The sequence below is a fragment of the Drosophila grimshawi genome, unplaced genomic scaffold, assembly GCF_018153295.1.
Source record: "Drosophila grimshawi isolate 15287-2541.00 unplaced genomic scaffold, ASM1815329v1 contig_131, whole genome shotgun sequence".
In the NCBI taxonomy this organism is placed as follows: Eukaryota; Metazoa; Arthropoda; class Insecta; order Diptera; family Drosophilidae; genus Drosophila; species Drosophila grimshawi.
In genome coordinates, this window is record NW_025062826.1 from 432,905 (window position 1) to 458,921 (window position 26,017).

A 26,017-nucleotide genomic window follows, 5' to 3' on the forward strand; every position below is an offset into this window, starting at 1 on the left:
TTATGATAGCAGGCGAAGTGGGGAAACAGGGGACCAGCGTTCGTATGGTAATAAGAAGTAGCTATGAATCACTCACTCTTCCTCTCTCTCTCTCTCTCTCTCACAGTCTCTCTCTCTCTCTCTCTCTCTCTATCTCTCTGTCTCTGTCTCTCATTCTGTGTGTCATAAGTTGACTGGCAGAATGGTTGGCACCTTGTTTCTTGGTTGATGTTCCGCTTGTTTGCATATTGCAGCAACATCTGTGCAAGCGACACCACATGCTGCACACACACACGCACACACTCACGCACTCCCACAATTGTGAGTAAGAGAGAAAGAGATAGAAAGAGAGAGAGAGAGAGAGCGAGAGAGGGAGAGATAGAGAAACACTCTGTACACAGAGCCTGCTAAATATAACAACCGCATTTGTCGTTGTCGTCTTTTCCCCCCTCAGTCACAGTTTTTAGTTTCGGTTCATTTCTTAGTACTCAATTTGCTTTCCTTTGACATACTTTTCACTCTACAGTAGGACCTCTTGAACTTCACTCTGCACTCTGTTCAGTTCTTACCGCTGATTTTAATTTTTTATATCCAACTTGGGGCGTTGTCTTTTTGGTATTCCAACAATGTCTGGCCATCTTGTAGCTCTTAATTACTGGAATATTTGGCATTTTCACACTTTGATCTTCTGCCGCTGAGATTTGTCAATCCCCCAAAGCAAAATGACGTGTTAATTAGTTTAAGTTCTGTTTGCCTGTGTGTTCAAAGTTGAATGCTGCATTCACTTGCGGCACTGCGTTTTATTTACGCTTGAAAATACGTTGCATATGCATTTTTAATACGTAAGAATGCAGTATTCGCTCGCGCTCGACTTGGAGATAACCTTAAAAACACGTTTTGGCTAACAAAATGATTATTTCATATTAGATCTTAATGAAATTGCGAAAGATGACCAATTATAAGTCAGTCAGTATATTAATTGAAAGGATATATTTTAACAATTGAGTATTTTATTGCTATCGGAAACCGTATCGGTATCAGACAGACAGAAATATGGACATGGCTAAAGTGATTCGACAGCTTATGCTGATCAGGCATATATACGCTTTATGGTGTCGCATTTGCTTCCTTCTGTTATTTTACTTTTGCACTTTATTTAACCTCAATGGCCAAACCTAATTAACACAATAATAATTAGTATCTATAAATGCAAAAAATACACTTGTTTCGCATTTCTAAGAATTGTTTTTCTCAGAGGGTCTGAAAGACTTGTTTCCTTCCTTCCTCTGCTCACATATACATACACACGCACATATATATATGTATATATATATGTGACCTACATAAGATGATGAAATGAAAGAAAAACAGAAATGCAGCTACAAAGTTCATCTAAATAATGCACAGGCAGGAAATACGTTTGGGGTTACCCGGAGAGAGATAGAGAGAGAGGGACGAACAAGCTCTTCAATTGTTGTTTGTATTATTTTGACACAAGTTGAAAAATCGCTTCGCGCTTGAGCAAAACGGCCAACTGCAAAGTTTAAATAAAGTTGTTGAAACTTCCTCTTGAGTTTTTGAGCAACTGCGGAAATCATACACATACACACCACACACACACACACACACACACCAGCAGACAAGACTTAAACTCGAACATAGACGTGCCTGTCTTTGGCACATAAATCATTTAACAAAAATTATAGACATAATTATGGCGAAACTTGAAAACACTCCAGCAACGATAAGAAAGCAATCTGCAAAAACAATTCTTCACTTGTAAGACCACAAAATTAAAGCATCTAAATATTATGGATGGGGCATGGGGTATGCCGCTCCAAGAAGGGAGGGGCGGTGGAGTTAAGTGAGCTTCTAATTACCGCCGGCTGTTGTAAAGATTCAAATTGCGCGATAGCCGTTTCAAAATCACTTTTGCTTTCGTCAGAGTGCTCCAAATTGTTCAACTGGGGATTGGGGGATTGAGGATTGGACTGTTGGGTTGTACAAGGAGGAGGAGGAGGCAGGGAGGGGGGCCTCTTCTTGGCACTTGGCCAACTGCGCTGAGTGCTGTTTGCTTTTTATTTGGCAAATGCATTTTAATGTCACTTTACGGCAAATTGTCATTGCTGTACATCCATCATGGAGTCGCCTCTATTTTCCCGTCACCCCCTTCCCCACCACACATCCCCTCAACCCCCTTCTACGATCACTAACATATTTTATGTCATCATTGTCTCATTGTTTAACTAGCTGCCGTAAATGGCACAAAGTGTGCTTTTTTTTGGGGGAATTTCAATTGCAGTTTTTGTTTTTTATTTGTTTCTCTTTTTTGCCATGCAGCTGACTTTTATTGACAGTGGCAAGGACACTAAATTTGGCTAAGGGAATGCTCAAGGACGTCTAGCAGTAGAGTGAGAGCTATTGACTTGACTAGTTGGAAATATGCATTCTGTTGACTGTATAACTAAACTAATATTCGAAATATCTTAGGTGCTTTTAAAATTATGTTGAAGTAGTTGAGAAAGTGTTCGAAAAGATTTTTGGTACTTCACAAATATTTTGTAGTTCCAGAAAAACTCACTATGAGAATGAGAATGAGGCGTGAGCTGTCTGAAGTAAATAAATAAATAAGTTATAGTGGAAAAGAGTTTGACTAGTAGATTCCCTGAATTGAACTGTTAAATACTTAAATAGGAAATCTGTGTTTCTTATGCGATCTTAATGAAATTTGTTCAGTTGATTATTAATATGTCTGAGTATATTCTTTATGAATTGGAATGCTATATGGGGTCGTAGACGCTTCCCTCCGCCTGTCATATACTTTGGCACAACTTCAATTTATCCTTTTTCATATTTTGAATGTATTCAGGGTATAGAAGAAAATCAATTGTTGGCTGGGTAATAAATGTCGATTGGCTGGTAAACACCTATCAACTCTAAGACTCGAACACACTTGAATTGTGTAAGTTTTTGGTTGCTGCTAGAAGAGTTCAACTTTTGTTGAAATATTCGCAATCATGCGGCACATAAATATTTATTGTACGTGGTTGGCTGACGATTCTAGTTTATAAGCCGCACACACAACTGGACTCTTGGCCCGTTGTTGTCTTTGGTGTTAAGTTAATAAAAGCGTAGCAGCAAACCCATAAAAAGCAAACAGAGCGAGCTAAACTTTGTGAAAACTTCTTAAGAAATGCAGACAAGACAATAGAAACTAATATTGATTGTAATACTTTCGACGTGGTCAACAACCGGTAGCCTAGCTAGATTATATTGTAAAGCAGACAAGCCCATAAAAATATTAACACTCCGATCAGATCAACTAAATGAAAATCACGTTCACAATAGTCACGTTCACAACTGCAACAACAATAACAAAACAACAAACAACAAGCAACAAAAACATAACACGCACTAAAACAACTTATACTTTTTGAGTTATATTTGTGCCTCATTGCGCATCGCTTTGAATATACCCTGTAAACTGAGAATGAACTAGAGTTGTAATTTCGTTATAAATTGAAAGTTGAGTTACTTTATTATCTCTGTAGTATATCTCTTAGGTAGATCCTTAACTTTAACGGAGTTTAGTTAATTGGAAATATTATTATTATTATTATGCTGGGGCGTTTGCCTAGGCACGAAGGAAAGATAGAATTAGATAGAGAAATTATGAAAATAATAGCAGATTTTTCTTTCTTCTTCCGATTGCAAGATTCATTTAGTCAAAAAAATTATGTGCCACCAGTTTTAACCTGCACTGTTTAGAGGGTAGACGTTAGTCACTCAACATCTTCATACTTGACTTCTTTTTATGTACCTTTCCGTAGCTGCAAGAAACACATTTTTAAGGGGGCTGACTAAGGGAGAGAAGGGGAGTGGCGGGATGGGGGCTACGGGCAAATGGTAAAACATGTGTTGGCCAGCGCCAGTCAACGACGTCATAAATCTGCGCACACCTTCCACCCACAACCCGTTTTGGCTGGGAGTCGGAAGCGCAGCAGCTGCACCCGCCCCACTCTCCCTTCCCCCTTCTCCATTTCCACACAAGTATTTTCCATTTCCCATTCCCAGGCCGCAGAGTCACCTTTATTGGCCACTCGAACAACGGGTAAAGAAAAATTGTAAAAAACGTGATTTCCGCTATTTGGTTGCTATAATTGTTTACGTTTACATTTATACGGCGGCATGGCTTTGCTTTGGCCATTGAGTGGGGGAAGGGGGTGGAGGGGGGCAGGGGGGGCTGGGTTAGCCCCGCTAGCTGTTTAGTTTAGTCAATTTTGGCTTCTGGCTAAAAGAAAAAATAGTCCGCCATCTGCTGCCACTAAAAAGTGCATAGAAAATAGAAATGCTTTCACTTGACAACCTGTGACGGTAAGTGACATTCGAAACGGGTACGAAAATATATCCCCATATAGATCCCCAAGAAGAATAAGACGAAGAAGAAGCAGACTGCGAAGAAGAAGAAAAAGACTACTTAAAAATATAAGTAGGGCTAACAGACAATTTTCTGACACCGAATGCAGCTGCTTGCAAAGACTTTTAAGACCTTGCATGCCATGTGGGTGAAAAACTTTGAGAAAATCCACTGTTGTCAGGGTGATGGGGACATAGTGGGAGGGGGGAGGTACGTCATATGTTGTGGCTGTTGTGTGGTATCAAGTTTGCTTCAAGTTGCAAGTGAACAAAGTTCACAAAAATAGTTGAGAGAAGAAATATTAAATTACAATTTTGCTCAGGTCAACTATGATAATCTTTAGCTGCAATATCTTCAGGTAATATGTATTAAATCTATACATTAAACATTTTGAACAAGTTGAAGAAAATAGTAGAGAGAACTCATATTAAATTACACTTTGGTTCTGGTCAACTAGGACACCTAAAGATTTAAAGAACTTAAGGTTATAAGCTTGAACTCAAAAAAAAAAATTTTACTAAGGATTTTAAGAGCTTAATGCTATAAATTTGAACTCTAATAGCTTGAACTAATATTTATCAAAGCCCTTACACTGAAAGAGTAGAGAGTTAAAGGCACAAATTAGAGTTCACGACCCTTCTCCACTTTACACATCTGCATAATTAAAACCTTATTTAGCACAAAAGTCACAAATTGTTAAGGACTTAAACAAATTGTCAGCATTCTAAAAATAAACTGTTTGCAAATTATTCTCATGCATTACTTAAGCAATTTCGAATTATGTTTGCTTGCTGAAAATAACCTTTACAGCAATTTGACTTTGTCAATTACGTTTTGTGACACTGTGCTAAACGAACCGTGGCACAGAACTTAGGATTGTTACTGCCAGTGGAAGTGAGACTGCGACTTGGGACTTGCTACTTGTGGGCTTGTGGACATTAGGGACTTGGGGACTTGGAGAATGGCACATGCCATAAGGCTTCCTTTCCATTTTGGATGAGGCAACAACAAAAAGCGTTGTCAGCTATTGATTTTTGAGCAGACAACAGACAAATTTTCCAGAACTTGTAGATATACTTGTTACCTACAGTAGTTACTATCGCTGTCAGCTGACATGTTTTTCTTTTTTCTTTCTTTTTTTATCTGTAGTCATGCAGATGTATTAATTGTAGCATCATCGAAATCAACGCAGTGAAAAGCGTTAATGGTGACTTGACAGCATTTTCCAGAGTAGCATTTTCCGCACATAATAATAATAGACAAGTGACCTCAATACGGTTTATGAACCGAAACTAAAGCTTAAACTCAATCTGAGTCTCAATCTCAGTCTCGTTTTCAGTTTTAGTATGCAGTTAAAAGTTAACAGTTTTCTGTTCAGTTTTCAGTTTCTATATGCAGTTTGGGTTAAGGTTAGCGACCCACAAAGCTTTTTTTAGCACTGAGATACAATTGTATCTGTATCTTGTGCAAATTGTAAATGTGGGCCAAACAATGAAGCTGCCAACGTCGATGATGATGATGATGTTGATGATGTGGAGGTCTCTGTCGCTGTTTCTCTGTTTCTGCTTCTCCGCTCTCTACTCTCAGGCTTGTCTCTCCTTTACTGCTTCTCTGTTTATATTGCATTTTAATGATTTTTATTGTTGTTTCTTGTGTGTCGAAATTGTGATTGTTGTTGTTGTTTTCTGTTTCTTGTATGCTGTGAAATTGTGTAATGACAACCTGGTACACAGTCTAAGTCATAATTGTAATTGTAATTTTACCAAGCATAAAGTTTTTACAATTTGGCTTTGATAATGCGCAGAATAAAAAAGAGAAATTAGAGAACACTTCTCTAGGATGGCTCAACAAAAAAAAAAGAAAAAGATAAATATAAATATAACTAGATAAATTAATCTCTATTAAGTTTTGATAAATTTTGAAAATGATAGACTGTAATTTGTATCTTAAATAGGTATTAAAGTACTGTAATATATACATCAGTGTATTAAGGGTTATAATTATGAGAATCTCTCAATCTTCAATCTGTCTTTGCTGAACGTTCAATTTTGTTTACTTTGGGTCTTTATCAATCACATGTAGGCAGGCTGAAATGATTAACTATATGAAATATTTAAATATGTACAATAATATTAATACCAATTAGTAATCTATCCTTGCAGAAAATTTATAACGTTTAAAATGATACGTATATAAATATATACGTATACATAGAATTTTAATTATGAGAGACCCACAATTTTTTAAGAATAGTACATTTTCGCACTTTATCAATCAATTTACTACTGTTTCGAAGAATATCTCAATCACTTATGTATGTTTTCGATTCAAGATTGCTGAAATTTGAATTCAGCTTACTTTTGGACTTTATAAATCATTTGTAGGCATGTCATGTTCTAAGTTTGGTATTTGGTGTTTGGTATTTGGCATTTACTTTTAATTTATTATTTATTTGCCTGGGCCATTACCGTGTGTCTCTCATGAATATCCGAAGCTCCAGCTCCACCCACCAGCTATGTGAGTGTGTGTCTGTCACACACCACAGAGACAACACACGTGGATTGCCACGCGCTGTCGCCCCTTCACATCCCTCCCACTAAATCCCCCAAGACACATTGTAAACAACCAGAGGCCCAGCCCCAATCCCAATCCCGGGGAAACGGAAGCTCAGACAGCTATTTTTGTTTTAGCCATATGCCAAGTTTGGCTATCAACTATTGAAATGGCTAGCCACACGCGTATCTTTGGTTAGATCTCTCTAGCGAGAACTTAGAGGTCAGAATAAATAGGTAAAAATCTTTACTCTTGGCCAAGAACAACTTGTGCTTATCTGCGGAATTTGTGCTGCAAACACAGGAAATCTTTTTTTGCCATAAGCTATTTGGCTAACAAACATTTATCAAGCCATAGATAAGAAGAACAGGCAACTTTTTATTTATATTTGCCTTTGCAGAGATTGTAAAAGAAAAGCAAAATTTTTGCCACATCATTTTGGGAATTTTTCTTCTTTTTTATATGTTAGCTTTCTAATGGCTTCGCCAACCGATAATTGAATTAGCCGCTGTAATTAATCATCGGTTCTCCATTGACCTCTATTGCTCTATCCGGAGTGCTTTTCAAATTGATTTGGCATATTTAATTGGCTGTTTGACATATTTAATATGATATATTTATGAATTGGCTGGCCAAAAATATTTACACGCAATTTAGAACAAATAATCAACACATATTTAACTTACCACAGAGTTTGCAATTTCCACCAGTTGTGCCACACTGCAATATATTAAATAGAAAATCCAATATTAAATGTCAGTCAAATCAGTTTCAAAATTTAAAATAAAATTTAAAAAATTAAATAAGTAAACACGATTCTGAGAGTATACAATGAAATACGCCAGTTACGTATAGGCGGCGTTGAACATAATTGACCCTGACTTTTGGGCGTTGTTTTGTTGGGCTCGTGTCGGCTTATATATATATATATATATTGGCAAACAATTTAATTGGCGCATTTGTTACCCAGTCATAGTGCATATGGCTTAGAATGGGCTAATTAAATGATAGATACCAAACGGAACTATGAACTATGAATGGAGTTTCGCTCAAACGTTCAATTAACCCACACCGCAGCTATGATAATTAAAAAAAAAATTAGTGCGTAATTTGCAACCGGGCCTAAAATAATTGCCCATTTTAAGGCACGTATTTGCTAAGCTGCAATTAAACTAACAAAGTTGCCTTTTCTAATTGCACTGCATATGTCTAAGAAGTTTTAAATTAGCAGGCAATCAAAGGGCATTTGTGTTAAGCTTTGTGTGAATTTAGAGAGAGGGATTCGCTGAGTCTTGTGCATAAATTTGCTACAGTATTTATGCTTGAGTATTTATGCTGTATTTACGTAGATCAATTCACACTTGTCTTGATTAATGGCAACGATTTGTTGTTTGTATCCGGCTCGCTTGATGTGTGGACATGTGCAGCAAAAACGTGCCACACACAACAACACCAGCAACGAGAAGAATATTTATATATAGACATTAATACCAGACATTACGGTTAGTCTGTAAACCGAGAAATGCGCGTCAAAATGTTTAGCACTAGGTAATTAGTGTGCACACTTCCACAAACACACCCACACACATACCACCCTTCATACTCAATCTTTTTAAGTTGCCCCTTGGCAACATGCTGGCATTTGATTCGCATTTGCTTTGCCTGCTTTTCCTGTTGTTGTCGGTATTTTTGATTTGCGTGCCGCGATTGTTAAACAATATTGATTTTCTTGAAGCGTAGAGGTATTTAATCATACCCCCTGCTCCCTGCAAGCCCCTTCCTACCCCCTCCAAGCTAAGATATTTTCCAAGCTTTTGCCTTCTCTATCTCTCTCTCTCTCTCTCTCTTTCTCTCTCTCTCTCTCTCTCTGTGTAAAATCGCATTTGGCATCCAATTAGCGGAAAATGCTTTTTTTTTCTCACTCGTCAACAGTTTTTCTCTCAGTTTTCTTTTATTTTTTTTTTATCGATATCGCACGCTTTGATAAATGATATTCCACGCACAATTCACATTTGTAGATTCGGCCATTTTGCAATCAATTAAAATTACAAATGAATAGCAACTATTTTCTAAGTATCTTTTTGCACAATGCGGAAAGAGTGTCTCTTGTCTGACTCTCTATCTGTCTGTCTGTGTCTGTCAAACTAACCGCCTATGCAAATTAACTTTTGCTTTTGTTCAGTTTAGATATGTATATATATATATATATTTGCTTAATATGCAAGGCTAGTCTGTGTTTTATGTGTAGTTCTTACGATGCTCTTTGTCTCTTGTTCATTTTGTGACTCGCAGAACTGGTTCATATGTAGATTCAGCTAACTTATCGATGTCTTCCTTGTTCTCATAGCTATAACCATATCTGTATCTGTGTGTATCTTTCAGTTTGCACAGCAAAATTTCCGGTTGGCTACAATAATGTGGTGATGCTACAACTACTACTACGAATACCACTCTTTAAATTAACATAACGTTTATTTTATTGTCATTGTTATTGATTGGTAAACTTTTTTATGCTCTTGTCAAATGTTTACATACTTTAATTACTGTCACTTCTTGGTAAGTTCTAATTAGATTGCCTCAGCTAGCCCAAACCTCATATTAACCAATGTAATGATTCTAATCTGATTTTTTGTAATGTAATCTAGATCTGTCATAACCAAAATGCAATTGGGTTATTTCCATGAGACATTCACTTTTCCAGTCAATCGATAAAAATAACAATAACCAGATATTTGTCACATCGAGGCCAATTGTCGTAAATTACCAGTAGATTTCAAGCAAACGGCTTTGTTCAACTTATTTAAGTCCTACCATTTTGTCATTTAACGTCATAGTAATTTACTATTATTATTTAACGTGATTAGTTTGTAGTTTGTAGTTGTAGGCAGCTCAGTCAGACGACGTATTAAACTACTCATTATTCCAAGCTGAGCAGTTGTCTGTATTATATATATACGATATTCCATTTATAGATCTGTTGTAGCTATATATTGCTTCGCGTGCCAACCAATTGCGCAAATTGTTTTATTTTATACCCAAGCTGAATGAAGTCAAGCGAAGTGCGTGATGAGAATGCAATCATAAATTGAATTAAAACTGGGCTTGTTTTCTGTTTAGATTGTTCAGATTTCATCTTCGAGTGATATAGTAGCTGAACATAAATACAACCATTATTATGAAAGTACCTTTTTTCCTATTCAAAATATATTAAGTTGTTTTCTTTTTAAGCTCATGCCATAATTTTAAATATGAGAAGTCTTATCTATAAAGTGAATTAAAACCGGGCTTGTTTTGTGTTTAGATTGATGAGATTAGTAAAAAAGTAAGTTTGATCAGTTTCAAATCATTTCACAAAAATAAATCTCATTGATAAGGGAAACTACCTCGTTACATTGCCATTTCTTTTTCACTGTTCCTCCTCAGACTACACTTTTGGCTAAGTAAAAAAATCTCAATATTATCTCAAACAATTAGACGGCAACAGTAAAAATATGCATTTCCAATTTGGACTGAGTGTTCCAATCTGTGCTGTGTTTTTAGAAATTATGTAAAAAAATATTTGGATTTCAGGCAAAGATGAATCAGATTGAAGTGCTCCGGCCGTTAGAGAGGTGCCCTCGTGGGAACCTTCTAATGGAGGAGAGGATCCGGCTCCGCTCACTCGCCAGCCACTTAAAAATGTGCACCACTCAATTCGAATGGAATACGGAGTGGTTATTAAGCATTTCTCTTGAGGTTGGTGTTGAGGGGGGAGTTAGGCGCAACAATAAATTTGTTCACACAATCAATAGCAATTAACCTCCTTGGCGCGCACTTAATTATAACGCGCACTGTGAGCCAAAGAGCAAATAAAATAAATATTTTTCTTAAGCTGCGCTGGGAGACCAAAGGCAAGTTAGTCATAAAAAAAAGCAGTCTTATGGTGTATTCCCCATATTTCTCAGAATTCCCCCCTCTTCGATTTCCCCTGGCTGATCATTTTCCACTTCAACACGCAGCTGCTGCGGCCGTTGGAAAAACAATGAGTGAAATTAAAGAAAACAAAACTTGGGCGCGCTTCCCCTACTCGCCTCCTTGGTTGGAGAGATTTCTGGCTATGTCCCCAACATTATGCCCCCTACCCCAACTCCCAATTTCTCTCCCATCCCTCTCCCTCTTTTTAGCATTTGCCGCTTTAATTAACGCAACGCGTCGCGGAGTTCGTCTGATTCTTATCGAGACTCTGCCTGACAACTTGACAATGACTCATTTTGTTGCTGTTGTTGTTGTTCTCATTGTTGTTGTACATGCAAATGCGTCTCCTGCAGCGACGAGGAGTCTCGAGGTCCAAGTCCGTTGGTGGTTGCTTCGTGACGAGCACTGTGGGCGTGTTTCTGTTTATGTTTCTGTTTTTGGTGTCTTTTTTTAGGGTGAGTCATTTGCAGAGGTGCCTAAGCCAAACACTGCCAGTCTAATGCAATGTACCTATAACACACACACACAGAAATACACACAGACCCACACACACATAGGCACACAGTCAGGGTCACAGGTCATAGTTAAGTCAACAGTCTCATGGGGGAGTCAATTTCTTGCCAATCGTTTAGTTTTTGTGTTAACCAATCGTGTGTAGAACTATTAGATCAGCTGTTTTATGAACTTGTTGATTACTTCATAAAGAACATAGCACCTAAGCTGGAGTTACCTTGGCTGATATCTGATTTTCAGAAAGCGTAGTTGAAGCTCTTGATAGTTGAGAGTTCAAAGACCAGGAGCTATTATTACTTTCCTGTAAATGGACCCAGATCTAGAGTTCACTTAAAGAGAGGGACGACACAATAGATCAAAATCTACCATTAATAAGTTGGAAATCGATTCTTCCACCAAGTCGGTTCGATTATTATTATTAAGATATTTTACTCTACGGAGTTAATTTCTTCTGCCAATTTATTTTTTCTTCTACAAAGTTAATTAATACTCTAAAGTTTGTTTAATCTACTAATTAAGATTCTGCTTCCAATTTAGTTTCTTCTACTTAATTTATTTCTTCTGAGTTAGTCTCTTTTACCCGGTTAGTTTCTTCTATTTTTCTAGCTTATCTCTTTCCCCAAGTTTTTGCAATCATGCTCATATCAAGTTTGCAAATTAACCTTCTACCTCTCAACGATTTTTTTAATTTAATATTTAAGACAAAAGCAAGCAACTTCGTTGCAATCTAATAAAATGTTCTATCAAAAGCGGCAAATGCTTGTCCCAAGAGCTGTTCAAATATTAAATATTTGCATAGTTTCATTGGATTTTGCTGTTGCTTTTGCTTTTGATGTTGTTTGTTGCTTCGGGTATCACCTTGCAATAAATAATACAATTGACTCATCTAATTGATTGAGTCTGGGTCTCGGTTTGGTTCTGTATCCGTTTCTGTTTCTGGTGTGACTGGCCAATTGGCAATGCCACAACCTCTTCTTGGCCAAAGAATATTTGCTTAACTGTTATCAGAGAATATTTGGAAAAGCAAATATGATGCCTATCCGAGACTTGCTATTTAGTCCAACTGAAAACAACAAGTTAAATCAACAACAATAAATACAAAGCCAATATAAATCATTAATGTGATGCAAATGCATTTAACTTATTTGGCTTTGTGGCATTCGTTGTATTCTCCCGTTATTTGCATTCAATTAAAAGCATTTAAATTGCTTCTTAATTGCAAATGAATAATAAACGCTTTGAAGCATTATAATAATTACAATTTAAAATATTTAACGATAAAAGGCATAATTAAACATTTGATAAATCGCACTTAATTAGATTTATTAGGTGTGATTATCAGTACATTTTTTATTAAATTTTGTAAGGCACTTATTAACTTATCTCGTTCACATTTCGACACTTGCAAAAAGTTACACATCAAAGTCATTATTTGTGACTCGCCATAGACATCAAAAACACAAACGCCAAAGCAATTAAATCCGCTCCACACAAAATCCCAGACACGTTGAGCAAAAGAAAAAAAAACAAGAGAACAAAATTGCAAAATTGCGAAAGTTTACGATTGCGTTTTAATGCCACAAACCCACACAAGTAGTCAATTTGCTGTGAGAAATGTGTGTGTTTTATGTAGAAATAACATAGACACAATATAAAAAAATGTGTCCATATTTTGCTATATTGAACTCTGAGCTGTTTGAACTGTGGTTCACAGTTGAAGACAAAAGCGTGTACAAAATACTTTAAGTATTTTGAGTATTTTTGCATTTTTAAGCCAGGCAAGGAAAGAGAGAAAGAATACTATGTATACAAAGAGGTAGAGTGAAAGGGAGGGATAGCAAGAGAGAGAGAGAGAGAGAGAGAGAGAAAGAGCGAGAGAGAAAGAGCTAATTTGGCTATATCACTTAAATTAAGTGTTAAAGTTAGTTAATGATTTGTATCTCATAAATTGCTCAACAAATTTATGTTAAAATATTGAAAAATTTGATATTGCCTTAGGCATATAATGAAATGTATTTATTGCGGAACTTGGAAGACGACAAGAAATTAAGGATACCAGATAAAAGAAAACTCTCAACTGGTTTCAGATCTTACCTTTCTAGAGAGAATTTATCATGACTTTAAAAAAGGCAGTTTCTACCAAATCAAGAGTTGCACTTCAAAAAATAAACATATAAAAAAGGAGAAGAAAAGAAAAATAAATAACAAAATATTCCTCGTCCTAGTCTATTAGGAATATGCCGTTCTCAGTGTCAACAAAATGTTAGAAGTGTATCTTCATTTAGTAGACTTTGATAGACAGAAGCACTTTTCCCTTGAATATTTGAAAGGTAGTTGCTATCTGATTTTACCACCTCAAATCCACATTTTTTGCTCACAATTTTAGAAGTCCTTTTGTAACGTTTCCCTTTTTCTGTTTTAATTTGTGTTGTTAACAGAAATCTTTCAAAAATAGACTTAGACTAAGGTGTTTTTTTTTCCGGAGCTATTGACATGTGCTAGCATATATATATATATATATATATAAGTTGATTGAAACCCGAGAAAACAACACAGCAGCTGTGCTCTGTGAGCAATGCCAACCAACTGGTTTAAGCCAAGTTCTTGGCCTGGAATGGGTTCAATAAACAGCTACCGAAAATTAAATAATGACGCGGAGTGGGTGTGGAGATGGGTGTGAAGCATGGATGTGTGTGGGGGGGTGAGCTATACACATGTTGCCACTGTCATGGTCATGGACACACGCACTTGAAGATACTTTGTAGTAGAGATACAAATCCAGCAGATACATTTGCTTTGTTGACGAATGCCGTCGCCGCCTGACATGCGTTACTAATTTGCGAATGTCTCGCTTTGTATATATATACGAGTATATATTTTATATTCACACTCAGCTAGGGATAGATTCGCTTTATAGCCGTTGCTCTGACTGGGTTGTTAACTTGTCGAGGCGTCTGAACTTTTAACGGTTTCACATTTTCATTTTGTTTTGTGAGTTGTTTTTTCGCCAAAAGTTCATTGTTAAATGACTTTTAGCCCAGCTGTGCGCGCTTGTGTCTGTGTGTGTGTGTCTGTGAGTGTGTGTGTTGTTACATTTATTTGCCTCTGGGTGCGGAAAGTGTTCGATTTGATTTTAGTTGTTATTTCTTTTTTTGTTTTATTTTCTCTGTTAGTTTTTATGGTCAATTGCCTGTCCCGGCCCCTCCCCCTGAACTGCTAACAAAGTAACATTAAAATCGATTTTGGAGAGAGGGAGGGAGAGGTCAATATCTGATCGTAATTGCACAAGTAACAAAATGGCTAATAACAATAGACCAAAAGTGCTTAGTAGTCACGTTAACTATATTAGCGGGGTTCAACAAATTAATATTTATTCTTTGCATATGTAACTTGAATTGAGAATGCGGAATACTGAGGGAATGGGGGTGAAAACAACAACAGTCACGAGTTTTACAGCTTACAAAGTCCAAGACCATTGAATAAAGAACTTATTACTAATATTTACAGTAAGATCTATCAGCAAACAATCTCTCTGAATAAACAAAGTTTACGTGATAGTGAATGAAAGCGAATAAATAAACAGGATGAAAGCGAATAACATAAGCAGTATGCACGAGTCGCGAGAGCTCGATTGAGAGATCCTTAAAAGACCTATTGAATATATACAATAACTAAATAGGATGCTTGGTGATCTTAAAATACTTTTGGTTAACAAAATCTATGTTTCATTATCGATTTCAATAAAGTTTTTTTTACATAAACTTGAGTTGCGTAAGTGTGTTTGACGTATAAAAAAAATGACCAAAAAGTCACATTTATTGTGACAATAAAAAAACCAACACAGTATAAGAACTATATCACAATTATGCCATGTGCACACACATTAGAAAAGCAATAAACAATTGATTGGACACGATTTGGGCACTGCCAAATGGGCTTTCAATTTCGATTTCGATGCCACTTCGAATTTTGCTTGGTGCAGCTTCAGCTTTAAGTGGGGGTAAAGGGGATGAGGGTGGTGTGTTGTTGATTGCTGACTGCACTTAAATAAATCAATTAAAATGTAATTTGCATGCTGAAAATCTTTCTGAATTCGGAGTAGTTGGATTGCAATCAAAACGTTGGGAAACTTAATTGATTTGAGCGATTGAAGAGAGACGAGAGCACTTTCACCTTCACACACTCTTGATCGATCCCCCACACAGTCCACACAATCCACACACACACACACTCCACACACCCCACACACTCAGCGACTCGATTCTTTTCACCACTTGACGCAATTTTACTTTCATTTGTGGACTTAACTGTTATTTAATGAGTTGTCGCCGCTGTTTTTGCTTTTGCTTATGTGTAATTACTCCGCAAATGCTATAAATTACTTTCCAATTAACATAATTCACACTTTACACACACACCACACACACACACACACCCACACACACATAATTGTGAGTGTCTTTCCCAAGCAAAGTGACTCAAAAATGTTCAAGAAAGCTAATTTTATGTTTATTGTTTCATTTGTTTTTGCAAAAATAAAAAAAAAATATAAAAAAAATTGCATTTGACCCAAATTTGGGTATTTTAACGGTACCGTTAAATGAGAGTTGGTAATGGCAAATGATTTGTTTAACCGTTAATGGCTAATAATAAGCATTTGGTCTGGCCCACATAATACTAATAATAATAGCACGCCCACCTTCTTCACAATATTTATAAAATAATGAGTCATCAACACCAACAACTGACCAGCTTCGTGTCATTCAGCGCTAACCATAAGGAGAAAAAGAGAGAGGGAGAGAGCTAGAGAGAGAGAGAGAGAGAGAGAGAGAGCTAGAGAGAGAGAGAGAGAGTTGTATATATAGAAAAGTACGTGGCTAGTAATTGCTAAATATTTAGATAGAAATCATTGGCAAGTACAATAATTTGATTCAAGACGTGCAGAGAAATCAACCGAAATGCACAGAAAAACAATCAATCTACCAAAATCTTAATGGGTAGCAGTAAAAAGCAACGGTAAACAGTAGTTCCAAGCTGTATATCGGGAGATTTCCAAAAAAAAAAACATTTTACAAATTGTTATGCAAAACAGTGCCTAAGTTAAACGACTTCTGAGTGATATAAAATAGATTAATAGGAGAACAGCTACAAATTGAATGCCGAAAGTTATTTCAATACAATACAATTTACAATACAAATATTTAGTAAAAAATAGCAACTGAATAAATATTGTTAGCTCCCTCTTAGAACTATAGGTGTTAAGAAGCTTGAAAAATTTGAGTTGTCTTCAACCGACAATTTAAAACAAGAAAAATCTATATCAATATGATGTTAAAAACTAGAAGAATATCTAGAAATTGCCGGATGTTTCAATGCTGAACTGTTAAAATATACCATTTAATAGAATTGGTATGCGAAATTCCAAATTCAGTAAAAAAATAACAACTGAGTAAATATTAAATGTTCACTAATAGAATTATGAATGGTATGTAGCTTAAAAGATTCGACTTGTATTCATTCGCTTCAGCTTAAGAACACACATTAATAATTGATATATTCAAATATATACATAACAGTATTAAAAATTGCTTAAAAATGCCTTAAGAATAGATTAAAATCTATCGATTTGCAGTAGTTTCAAAGTTGAACTCTGAACTCTACATTTTGGTATGTGAAATTGGGAACAAGATGCCTGATTTGGAAGCCCCTGATTTGAGTCATTCATTCAACTAATTCATTTGAATAATTTAATTATCTCATTCATTCAAATCACAAATTTTAATAATTGCAGCAATCTTCTACAGAAATCGATTTATTTAAATCATTCATATAAATCATTAATTTTGATAATTTCAGTCTATCTTCTATACATGCTATAGAGCCGTGGAAAATCTCAAGTTGAACTACATTCAACATTTGTAAAAATTGCAATCGTGCAATTAATTGTTGCTGACAGATTTGACTTCCTTCCGCTTGGAGCACTTGTTTACATTGCCGACACAATTATAATAGATGTCAGAACAGATATTAATTCTCACAGTTGGCCGTCCATAATATTATTTGAGACAAACAGACAGACTTGATGACGTCAAGACGTCAAGGAGTTTGTGAAAGGTGTTAGAAAAGCGGCACATGATCGAAGCGAACTCAATACAACTCGGCTTTAACCAGCTCCGGCTCTGTGAGAGAGATGGAGGAAGAGAAACCTGTACAGGCCGGCCGGGCAAGCAACTCTTTATATATATATATATATATATATATATATATATATATATATATTTATTTTTGCTCAACGTCACGTTCTGGTTTATTAAGCATTGAATAATAAGACTGCTTACTGTTATGCATAATTAGCGAATATAGCGCGTGGCTGACGAGTATCTCTTGAGGAAGTAATGCGGGCAGGCAGCGAGAGGGTTTGGGGTGTGAAAGTGGGCTAAGCTAGTTGAGACAGCCCGATGAGCAAATACCCTGCATAAATACATAGTCTACATGCCGATTGTAGTTTTGCAATTTGAAAACACGTTTTGATCTCAATACAGTTTTACAGTTTTATGATCATTAATAAAATGCATATTCATATATCTGGATATATTCCTTGTCAAAGGCTATATCTTTACAATTGTATTATTGATTTATATCAATGTTTCTGAGAGGGAGACAAACATGTCTTAATTGACGCTGATCAAGAATATATATACTTTATGTTTTCATAGATGCCACCTACTGCCTCTAACATTGTTTTGATCGATTCCAATATACCCATTTTTCGCATTTTCAATTGGTACAACTCGAGTAAATCAATCTGCAACCGGTTCAATTCTAATCAAATTGCTAACGACTATTAATTGTTTTTTACATTAATTGATCAAGTTTCTGTTTCTGTTTTTTTTTTTTTGTTCCTAATTGAGTTTGAGGGGTTTATCATTGGAGCTATTGTGGCTGGCAGCATTTATTGGTTGTGCAATAAATTAATTCTATATTTTTGGTTTGTCTACTGATAAGCTTATCAATAATTGGATGGGGTTTATTAAACGGCTTAAGCTCGACAAACACACAAGTCGTGTGTCTGATTTTTGGCAACTTTATAATATGATATATAATTAGCTTCTTTTTGTGGATTGTTTTTTACATTTTTTTATCCGCTAATTTGTTTTTAATTGCCGCCCTTGTTGCTTGAACTCGGCACACGCATTGAACTGTGACAAACTGGTTTCCACTGGCCCTGATGAACCCATCTCTGAGCTAGTGTTTTCGGTTGCCCTTCATGACATCAGATTAAGTAACTCTAACAGCCTATTCTTATAATGATTTCCACTTGATTTATGATGAACCCAACTAGTCGAAAAGGTATCAGAGTGTGGAACTTGGTGCATATTCATGAGGTTACAACAGCAGCTAGAGTTATTTATATATTTTGTAATTATTTTTATGTTTGCCACACACTATACGACAATACGAAACGCACACAGCGCTTGAGCTGAAGTACAAGTTCAATTTTTATTATACATATATATATTATATATTTTATATACCCACTAAAGTTATCTCTCTCTTTGTCTCACTATCTCTCTCTCTACTCTTTTTCAAGTCAGGTTTATTTATTCAGTTTCATGTCACGAATATGAATACTGACCTATGGCAATAGTTTTTGCCACGCAAATGCAATTTTGAGCATTTTTCCCCGTATGACATGAAAATGCATTTAGCCCGGGCAAGTTCTGCGTTGGCTGGGCGTCAAACAACATGCACATGGAAGGCACAGGCAACACAAGGCCGATTAATGTAATTGAGCTGCAGGCACGTAACAGCAAAATGCAAGCACCAAAGATTTACACTCAGATACACCCACTCACACACTCACACTACACTCTGGGCAGATATATAAGCCTGTTTCCGCAGAGAAATGGTCCATGCGTTAACACAAACATTTCACTTGATTAAAAATTTAAGACAGATTTTGCCTGACTGACATATGGACACTGGACATTGGACAGCAGTGCAGGGTGAATCCGAGTCAGGAATGAAATTGGTTGAAGTGCAGCTCTTTGGTTTCGCCAGCTTAGTGAATTGGACTAATTGACTTTTGAGCTTGGGAGCTACAGTGGAACCACAGTGGGTGGTCCCATTAAGCAGGTAGTTTAGAATTTGAAGCTAATAATTGTTGTAGTTTGGATAAATGATGAGCTTATTAATTATACGCGAACATCATTAATATGAAAATAATATAATGAATAAAAATAGTATTTATGAAAGATCATTTATATCTATTAATATGCAGTAAAATAATTATGTTGGTCGAATATTGAAAGCTTAATTTACAAATTCTTAGCAGACTTCTGGACCACTGTCCGAAAAGCTGTCAAGCTAGTAACATTATTTTGTACAGATTAAACATCAGGTAAAAATGTACATGTAGCTATCTCTGTATGCCACTCCCTCTCTCTCTCTCTCTCTCTCTCATACTTGCACACTCTGTGCTCTTGGAAAAATTGTTGGTGCTTTTAGAGCTAGCCTAACCTCCGCCTAAATGTGAGAAAACAAATGTGGAAAACTGGCTGCCAACTAGCCAGCGACAGCTAATAATGCACTTTTCCCCAGTTGGACACTTGCTGGCACAATTTGCAAGCTCTCTCTCTCCCTCTCTCCTCTAACTGCTATATCTATTAGTATGTTTGTGGGAGTGACAAGGGAGTGATTAAATACTTGTTATATGCTCGAGAAATGCCCAGTTGACTGGCTGCAGTTCAATGCACTCAATGCCTGGGAGAGAATGATAAATATTGAAAATATCAATGTAAATATGTATACAAATGTATACCCCTTGTGCATACAAATACTATATATATATATAGATATATATATAGGAATAAACTTGTGCAAATATTAAGCGACATATTGGCAATGACTTATATATATATATATTCATATATATGTATCCAGAGGGAGATGAAGGGAAAAGCGGTGTAAAATTACAGATTAATTGTTATTATCATGGCACATGCAGCACATATAAACCAGAAACAAAAGGGTTGCCAGGGGGAAGAGATAAGGGCGGGGAGTGGAAAATAAACAATGGAAAACAATGCGGAAGCTTTGCAGTAGTCACACAGGCCATTGCTTTGCTTGGCATTTTCACTTTCCTTCTTTGCGGCCAGGTTTGCAGTTTCTTTTTTTATTTGCCACATGCAATCACAGCTTCAGCTTCCCCCTAGTATTTGTTGGAAGAAAAAGAGAGGAAAAAAGTGGAGAGGGAGACAGAGACAGACAAATGTTGGCCAAGTGTGAGCAAACGGCTCGGTTCTATGATAAACACATCCGCTCTAGATATTAGCCAGAGAATATTATTTCAATGTGACCCACTTGAGTGCGTTGCAAGAATCAAAGAGCATCCACTTCAGTTATGCCCTTTCCTTTCCCCTCTCCCTCCCCCAGCCCACACCCAAGCAGCCACTTGTTAGCCCAGACCAAGAGTGAGAGCGAGAGAGATAGCTGGTTGAAAGCAGTGTCTCTCTCACTCTTTTTCTATCTATTCCCCGGGCTAGTTTTGACTTCATTTGTGCCACGAATGACCCAATTAACCAAAACTCAATCTGATAATGAAATCGAGTGTTGCACAAAGTACATAAGCAATATGTATAAGCCTATATTATATATATATATCTAGTGGTGCAAATGAATAAACATTTCAATAGCCAGGTGTTTCAAATTATATATATATATATATATATATATATAAATAAATATATTTATCGTTTTCTATCTAGTCCGACAAACACTTGTGTGCATTGCTCAGCAAATTTCGATGAAATATGCAAATAAATTGAGTAAACTATAAAAAACTTGAGATATGTGTGTACACGAAGGGGAAAATATACAAAGCAATTTGAAGCAGCTCGACTAGCAGATACCCTGTTAAATACACAGCAGACGCAGTTTTTCGAATATGCAAATTACTTTTGCTTATTAAAATCAGTGTTTCTGTTGCGATCTTAATTGAATTTCGACAGTTGAATAACAAAATATTTGGGTGTGTTTTGTATCAATCGGAAGGCTAAATCTTTACAATTGTGTCTCTTGTTCCTATCGGCAATCGATTTATATCGATATACGCGTAAAAGGGTTGAGTTATCAATAAAATGAAAGAAACTTGGTCTCTCTCTGGTAATATACAATCAATGCAATGGAAGTTATATAATTAATGTATAGTATAGTATATATAGTATCTCTTATAGTTTCACTGATCATTATTTTGTGGATAGACATAAAAAACTTTTTTGGAAGACAGTTCTTTCCACTTTCACTTTTTGCCAAAATATACATATATGGCTCAATGTTGATCTGTCAACTGGCAGGTATCAAATATATATATATATATATATATATATAGATATGCAGCTATTTGCAAATTGATGCCACTGCCAGGCCAAATCTGAAATGCAAATCTCGTCTTTCATATACATTTTCATTTGGGGGTTGGCATTTTGGGTTGGGTTGGTTTGCTTCGGTTTGGCTTGATTTTGGCGTTGCATTGAGTGCAATCCACAAGATACACACGAGCGACACAATTCTCCTGCCAACAAAAAATATAGACATCAAAATAAGGACAACAATAACAATTGCACAGGAAGCGCAGCAAAATAAGCACAAAGGAGCAGAGGGGTGGGGGGTGGTGATAGGAGCTGTTGTTGTTGTTGTTTTGGGAGAGCAAGCACAAAAGTCGCTCTCGCTCTCGCACTCGCACTCGCTCTCTCTCTCTATCTCTCTCATGCGCCTGCGTTCAAGATTTTTGGTCTGGGGACTCGTCCGTTGTTCTTGCGCTTCTTCTTCATCTTGTTTCTATTGCTGTTGCTCTTCTTCTTCTTCCACGTTTTTCTATTGTTGTTGTTGTTCTTATTGTTGTTGGTGCGTGTCGAGCGCCAAAATAGCGTTGACTACTTTGCTTCTTCCTCTGCTTCCTCTGCTTCTGCTGCTGCTGCTTCTTCTGCTACTTTTTGTTGTTGTTGCCAGGTGAATTTTGTACTTTTTTCACTAATGGCAATGACTCCTCTCTCTCAATGCACTCAACGAGCTGCTAAACGCTCTGACGAGTGTCCTAAATGGGCGTGGGAGGTGGACAGGGACGCGGGAATGGGGGGCGGGGGGGGGGGGGGGGCAGTGTTCTGTTCGCTCTTTGTGATGCCGGCTTGCATTAAACTGCACTTGATGAACGCAATTTACGAGTCGCCATCCGTCGTTAATTTGACTTTAGTTTTCTAGCCTTTTTTTTTGTGATTTTTTTTGGCTATGATTCGCTTAATTAAAAGCCAAATGTTTAATCGACGCCTGGCAAAGGCAACATTTTGGCGCCGGTAGTGAGTCAGAGGTGGGCTGCAGTAGGGATATGTGGGTGAAGGGGGGGTTGGGGTATAACAAAAGGTGTCCTGGTTGTTTGACTCGATTCGCGTGCGTTTTTATTGATTTTTCACATTTCACACACACTGAAGGACCTGCTTGTAGTTATTGTTCTATTGTTGTTGTGCATGTCGTGTATTCATTAAGTTCCTGTTTCTAGACCCTTCAACTAACTGGCCAACTAAGTTAGTTGGTTGATTAGTTGGTTACTTTTCTGGGCTAGCCCGGCAAACAAAATAGAAGAAAAAATAAGTATTTTGAATGCCCTTTGGCTCTATTCTTATTTTCTAATACCCCTATGCTGAAGCTGTAGAGTAGCGTTCAGTTAGGGTGTCGCTCGTCAGTTGAACAAAGGACAAAGGAGTAGATTTTACTATGAGCACATTTAGTGAAAGCGAATTCGGAAAAAAGGGTTAATAAAATGTTTATATGCGCATATCAAGTGAAAGTCAATTGGAAAAGGGTTCATAAAAAGATGATATGGAACAATAGAACTGGTCTAACAAAATAATTATCTGTAATCAGCTAGCTTTTAAGTTTGAACTCATCGTTGAGAAATCAAAAATTATATACAATTCTACAGTACTATATACAAAATGTATATCTTCTTTTTAACACAGTTATATATCGACTTTTTATTTGTATATTTATTATTATTTTTTCTTTTTACACAATTGTAGAAAAACAAAAACAAGCTTAAAGCTTCAAAGTCAAAAATTAACAAATATATGTTAATAAAAACTAAATGAGACACAAGTCAGAAAAACAAAAGTAGCTTTGACAAATTTAATTATGCAATATATTTAATTGTCATAATTATTATTATTTTTTTTAAAGATAAATGTCTATCACAAGCAGGTTATATAACTTTTTTCTTTTTTTTTGGCAATGTCTTTGGGTAATGTGTGTTAATAAACCCAAAAAGTGCCAATGACTTTACACTCGCTTATCAACAAAGATTCCTGAAAAAAACACAACCGGCGCAATTATCAACAAAATGCTTATGAACGAGTGTGTGTGTCTGAGAGAGAGAGAGAGAGAGATTGGCGATTTTACAGTTGTTTCTTAATATATGTAAAAACTCACCTCAATAAAAACAACGGCTCGTAAACATGAATTTTAATTAAAGAACAATTTATATGCAATTTTAAACTTTTGTTGTTGTTTTCATATGCTCTCAAAGATTAGTTAAAAACACACAGAAATGTTCTCGCTGCTGTTGTTATCGTTGTTGTTGCACCAACAGCTGTTTTGTGGCACACACACACACACTCACACACACAGCACTCGATTTTAGAGATACACAGACGACAGCAAAGAAACGCGTTTGCCGAGCACCCAAAACATAAATAAACAAATATTTTTTTGGCTATGATAAAAACGCGGCGCGTATTTTTTAGGCTGTTTATTTTTTTTATGAATTTTCTAGGCGCATTTTTGCAGTCATTTATTGTTGCTGATCTTTTATTGGTATATATTTTTTATTTATAATTTGTTGTGCACACACGCGCTTGGAATATTTAATATTTAATTTTTATATCTTGGGTTGGCTATCAGTTGGCTTTAGTTTTATTACAGCGTGCTTGTGTTTTTTCAGTACGAAACTAACTCAACCAACTGACTAACTAACTAACAAGATGCACAGTCCAAGATACAGTTACAGATACAGATACTTTAGATACACGCGGCAGGCCGCACCGCCAATCGAATTGTTTTTCCTTTTTTTTATCCAACTCGTTGCAGATACGAAAAGCAACTGATTCCACAGCCCACACAACACCAACTGAGAACTAGCGACAAACTCGACTAACTCGAGAGACTCGAGGAGAGACTCTCGAGAGACACTCGCGAGAGACTCGGCGATAAACGAACGAAAAACGAATGGAAAACGAATGCTGAATGCTAAATACTGAACCCGTCCGTCGCACGAGCCGCAAACGTCAAACGCAGGCGCCGCACTCATTGTGCTCTCTGCGAAGTACAGTAGTTACTCGCTGTGTGCGCAATGGTTTTGAGTTTGTTAAACGAAAAGTTAATATTTTACAATAGTATATTAGTACTTTTGAAAGAGGGACTGAAAGTTGGGCTGGAAAACCGAAGCAGATAGCGGTTTCAACTTTGTATGTAGCATTATTCTGGAGATTAAGCCATGACTAAAAAGACCTGTCTTTTCAAAACCTGTTGAGTTTTGACAAAGCTATGACATTGGAAAGCTTAGAACCGTTCAAAAGTGTTTTTTTTAGTTGTGTGTATGCAGTATTATTCAATACATCAAATCAGATCACTTTTGATGAAGATATTCCCATTCGCAGTTGCGTTTTTTGGGATACAATTTGTACACGAACTTCGATTTAAATGTAGTATTGAAATTGATATCGAACCATGATTAAATACCCTTGGGTTTTGAAATTCAAATCACTTTTGACCAACTTATAGCTTCAGCAAGTTTAGAAGCGTTACTATCGATTATATATAATATTTAGACTTTCCTTCATCATAAGGTTTAACACGAGAAACTGTTGACTTGAATCTGTGCTTACCATACTCTTCACTCTAATTCCCATTCCCTCGATGATAGTTTAAATATTGGGTTTCGTAATAAAATATTGTAAGAATAAGCAAATAAGTTGTTTAATGTTAGGCTTGACTATAGGGAATTGAGGAGAGTAAGAGCACTAAGTGCAACAAAGCGTTTATTGTACTACTGAGTGGTAAGAGCAAGTGTTGAAAGAAAGAGAGGGAGAGAGTGGGAAGGAGAGAGTGGGAAAGAGAGAGTGAGAGCGAACTGAATGTGGTTTGTTTCAATTTCAGTTTCCATTTCCATTTCGATTTCAGTTGCTGTTGCTGCTTAGGCCTCTGTTTGCCCATCTTACCACCAGCTGTGGCATCCGTGTGTCCGTGTCCGTGTCTGTGTCTGCACTTGGGGCTTAGGCTTTGTTATTTTTAGCGACACTCGATTTTGCTGTTGGTGCTATTGCTGTTCTTGATGTTGTTGTTGTTGTTGAGTGGTGCAGGTTTGGGGTTGGCTCAATGCGTGTGGCAGCCGCATGTGACATGCCGAGGCGTACTATTGTGCTTAACATATTGTGGCAGCTGCTCGAAAGTCTTGCAATGTGACTGCTAATTGCAGGTGTGTTAGCTAGTAGGCGGCTTGGTGGGTGGTTGGGTTGGTGGGGTTGAGTAGCACGTCATCATCGGGTGTGGACG

At 36.7% G+C, this 26,017-nt stretch overlaps 1 protein-coding gene across 2 annotated transcripts in view; it reads right to left on the reverse strand.

Annotated features, from left to right (window-relative positions):
* Positions 1–24,591, reverse strand: part of LOC6568756 (protein goliath) — a 37,466-nt gene extending 12,875 nt beyond the window's left edge. Inside the window, exons 1-2 of one of the 2 annotated variants that reach the window (XM_032740972.1) lie at positions 23,897–24,591; positions 7,636–7,669 (exon numbers count right to left, since the gene is read on the reverse strand). The gene's annotated coding sequence lies outside the window, so the exon portion shown is untranslated. The remainder of the gene's footprint in view (positions 1–7,635; positions 7,670–23,896) is intronic. The other variant, XM_032740971.2, reaches the window with a different exon arrangement.
* Positions 24,592–26,017: the final 1,426 nt, after the last annotated feature.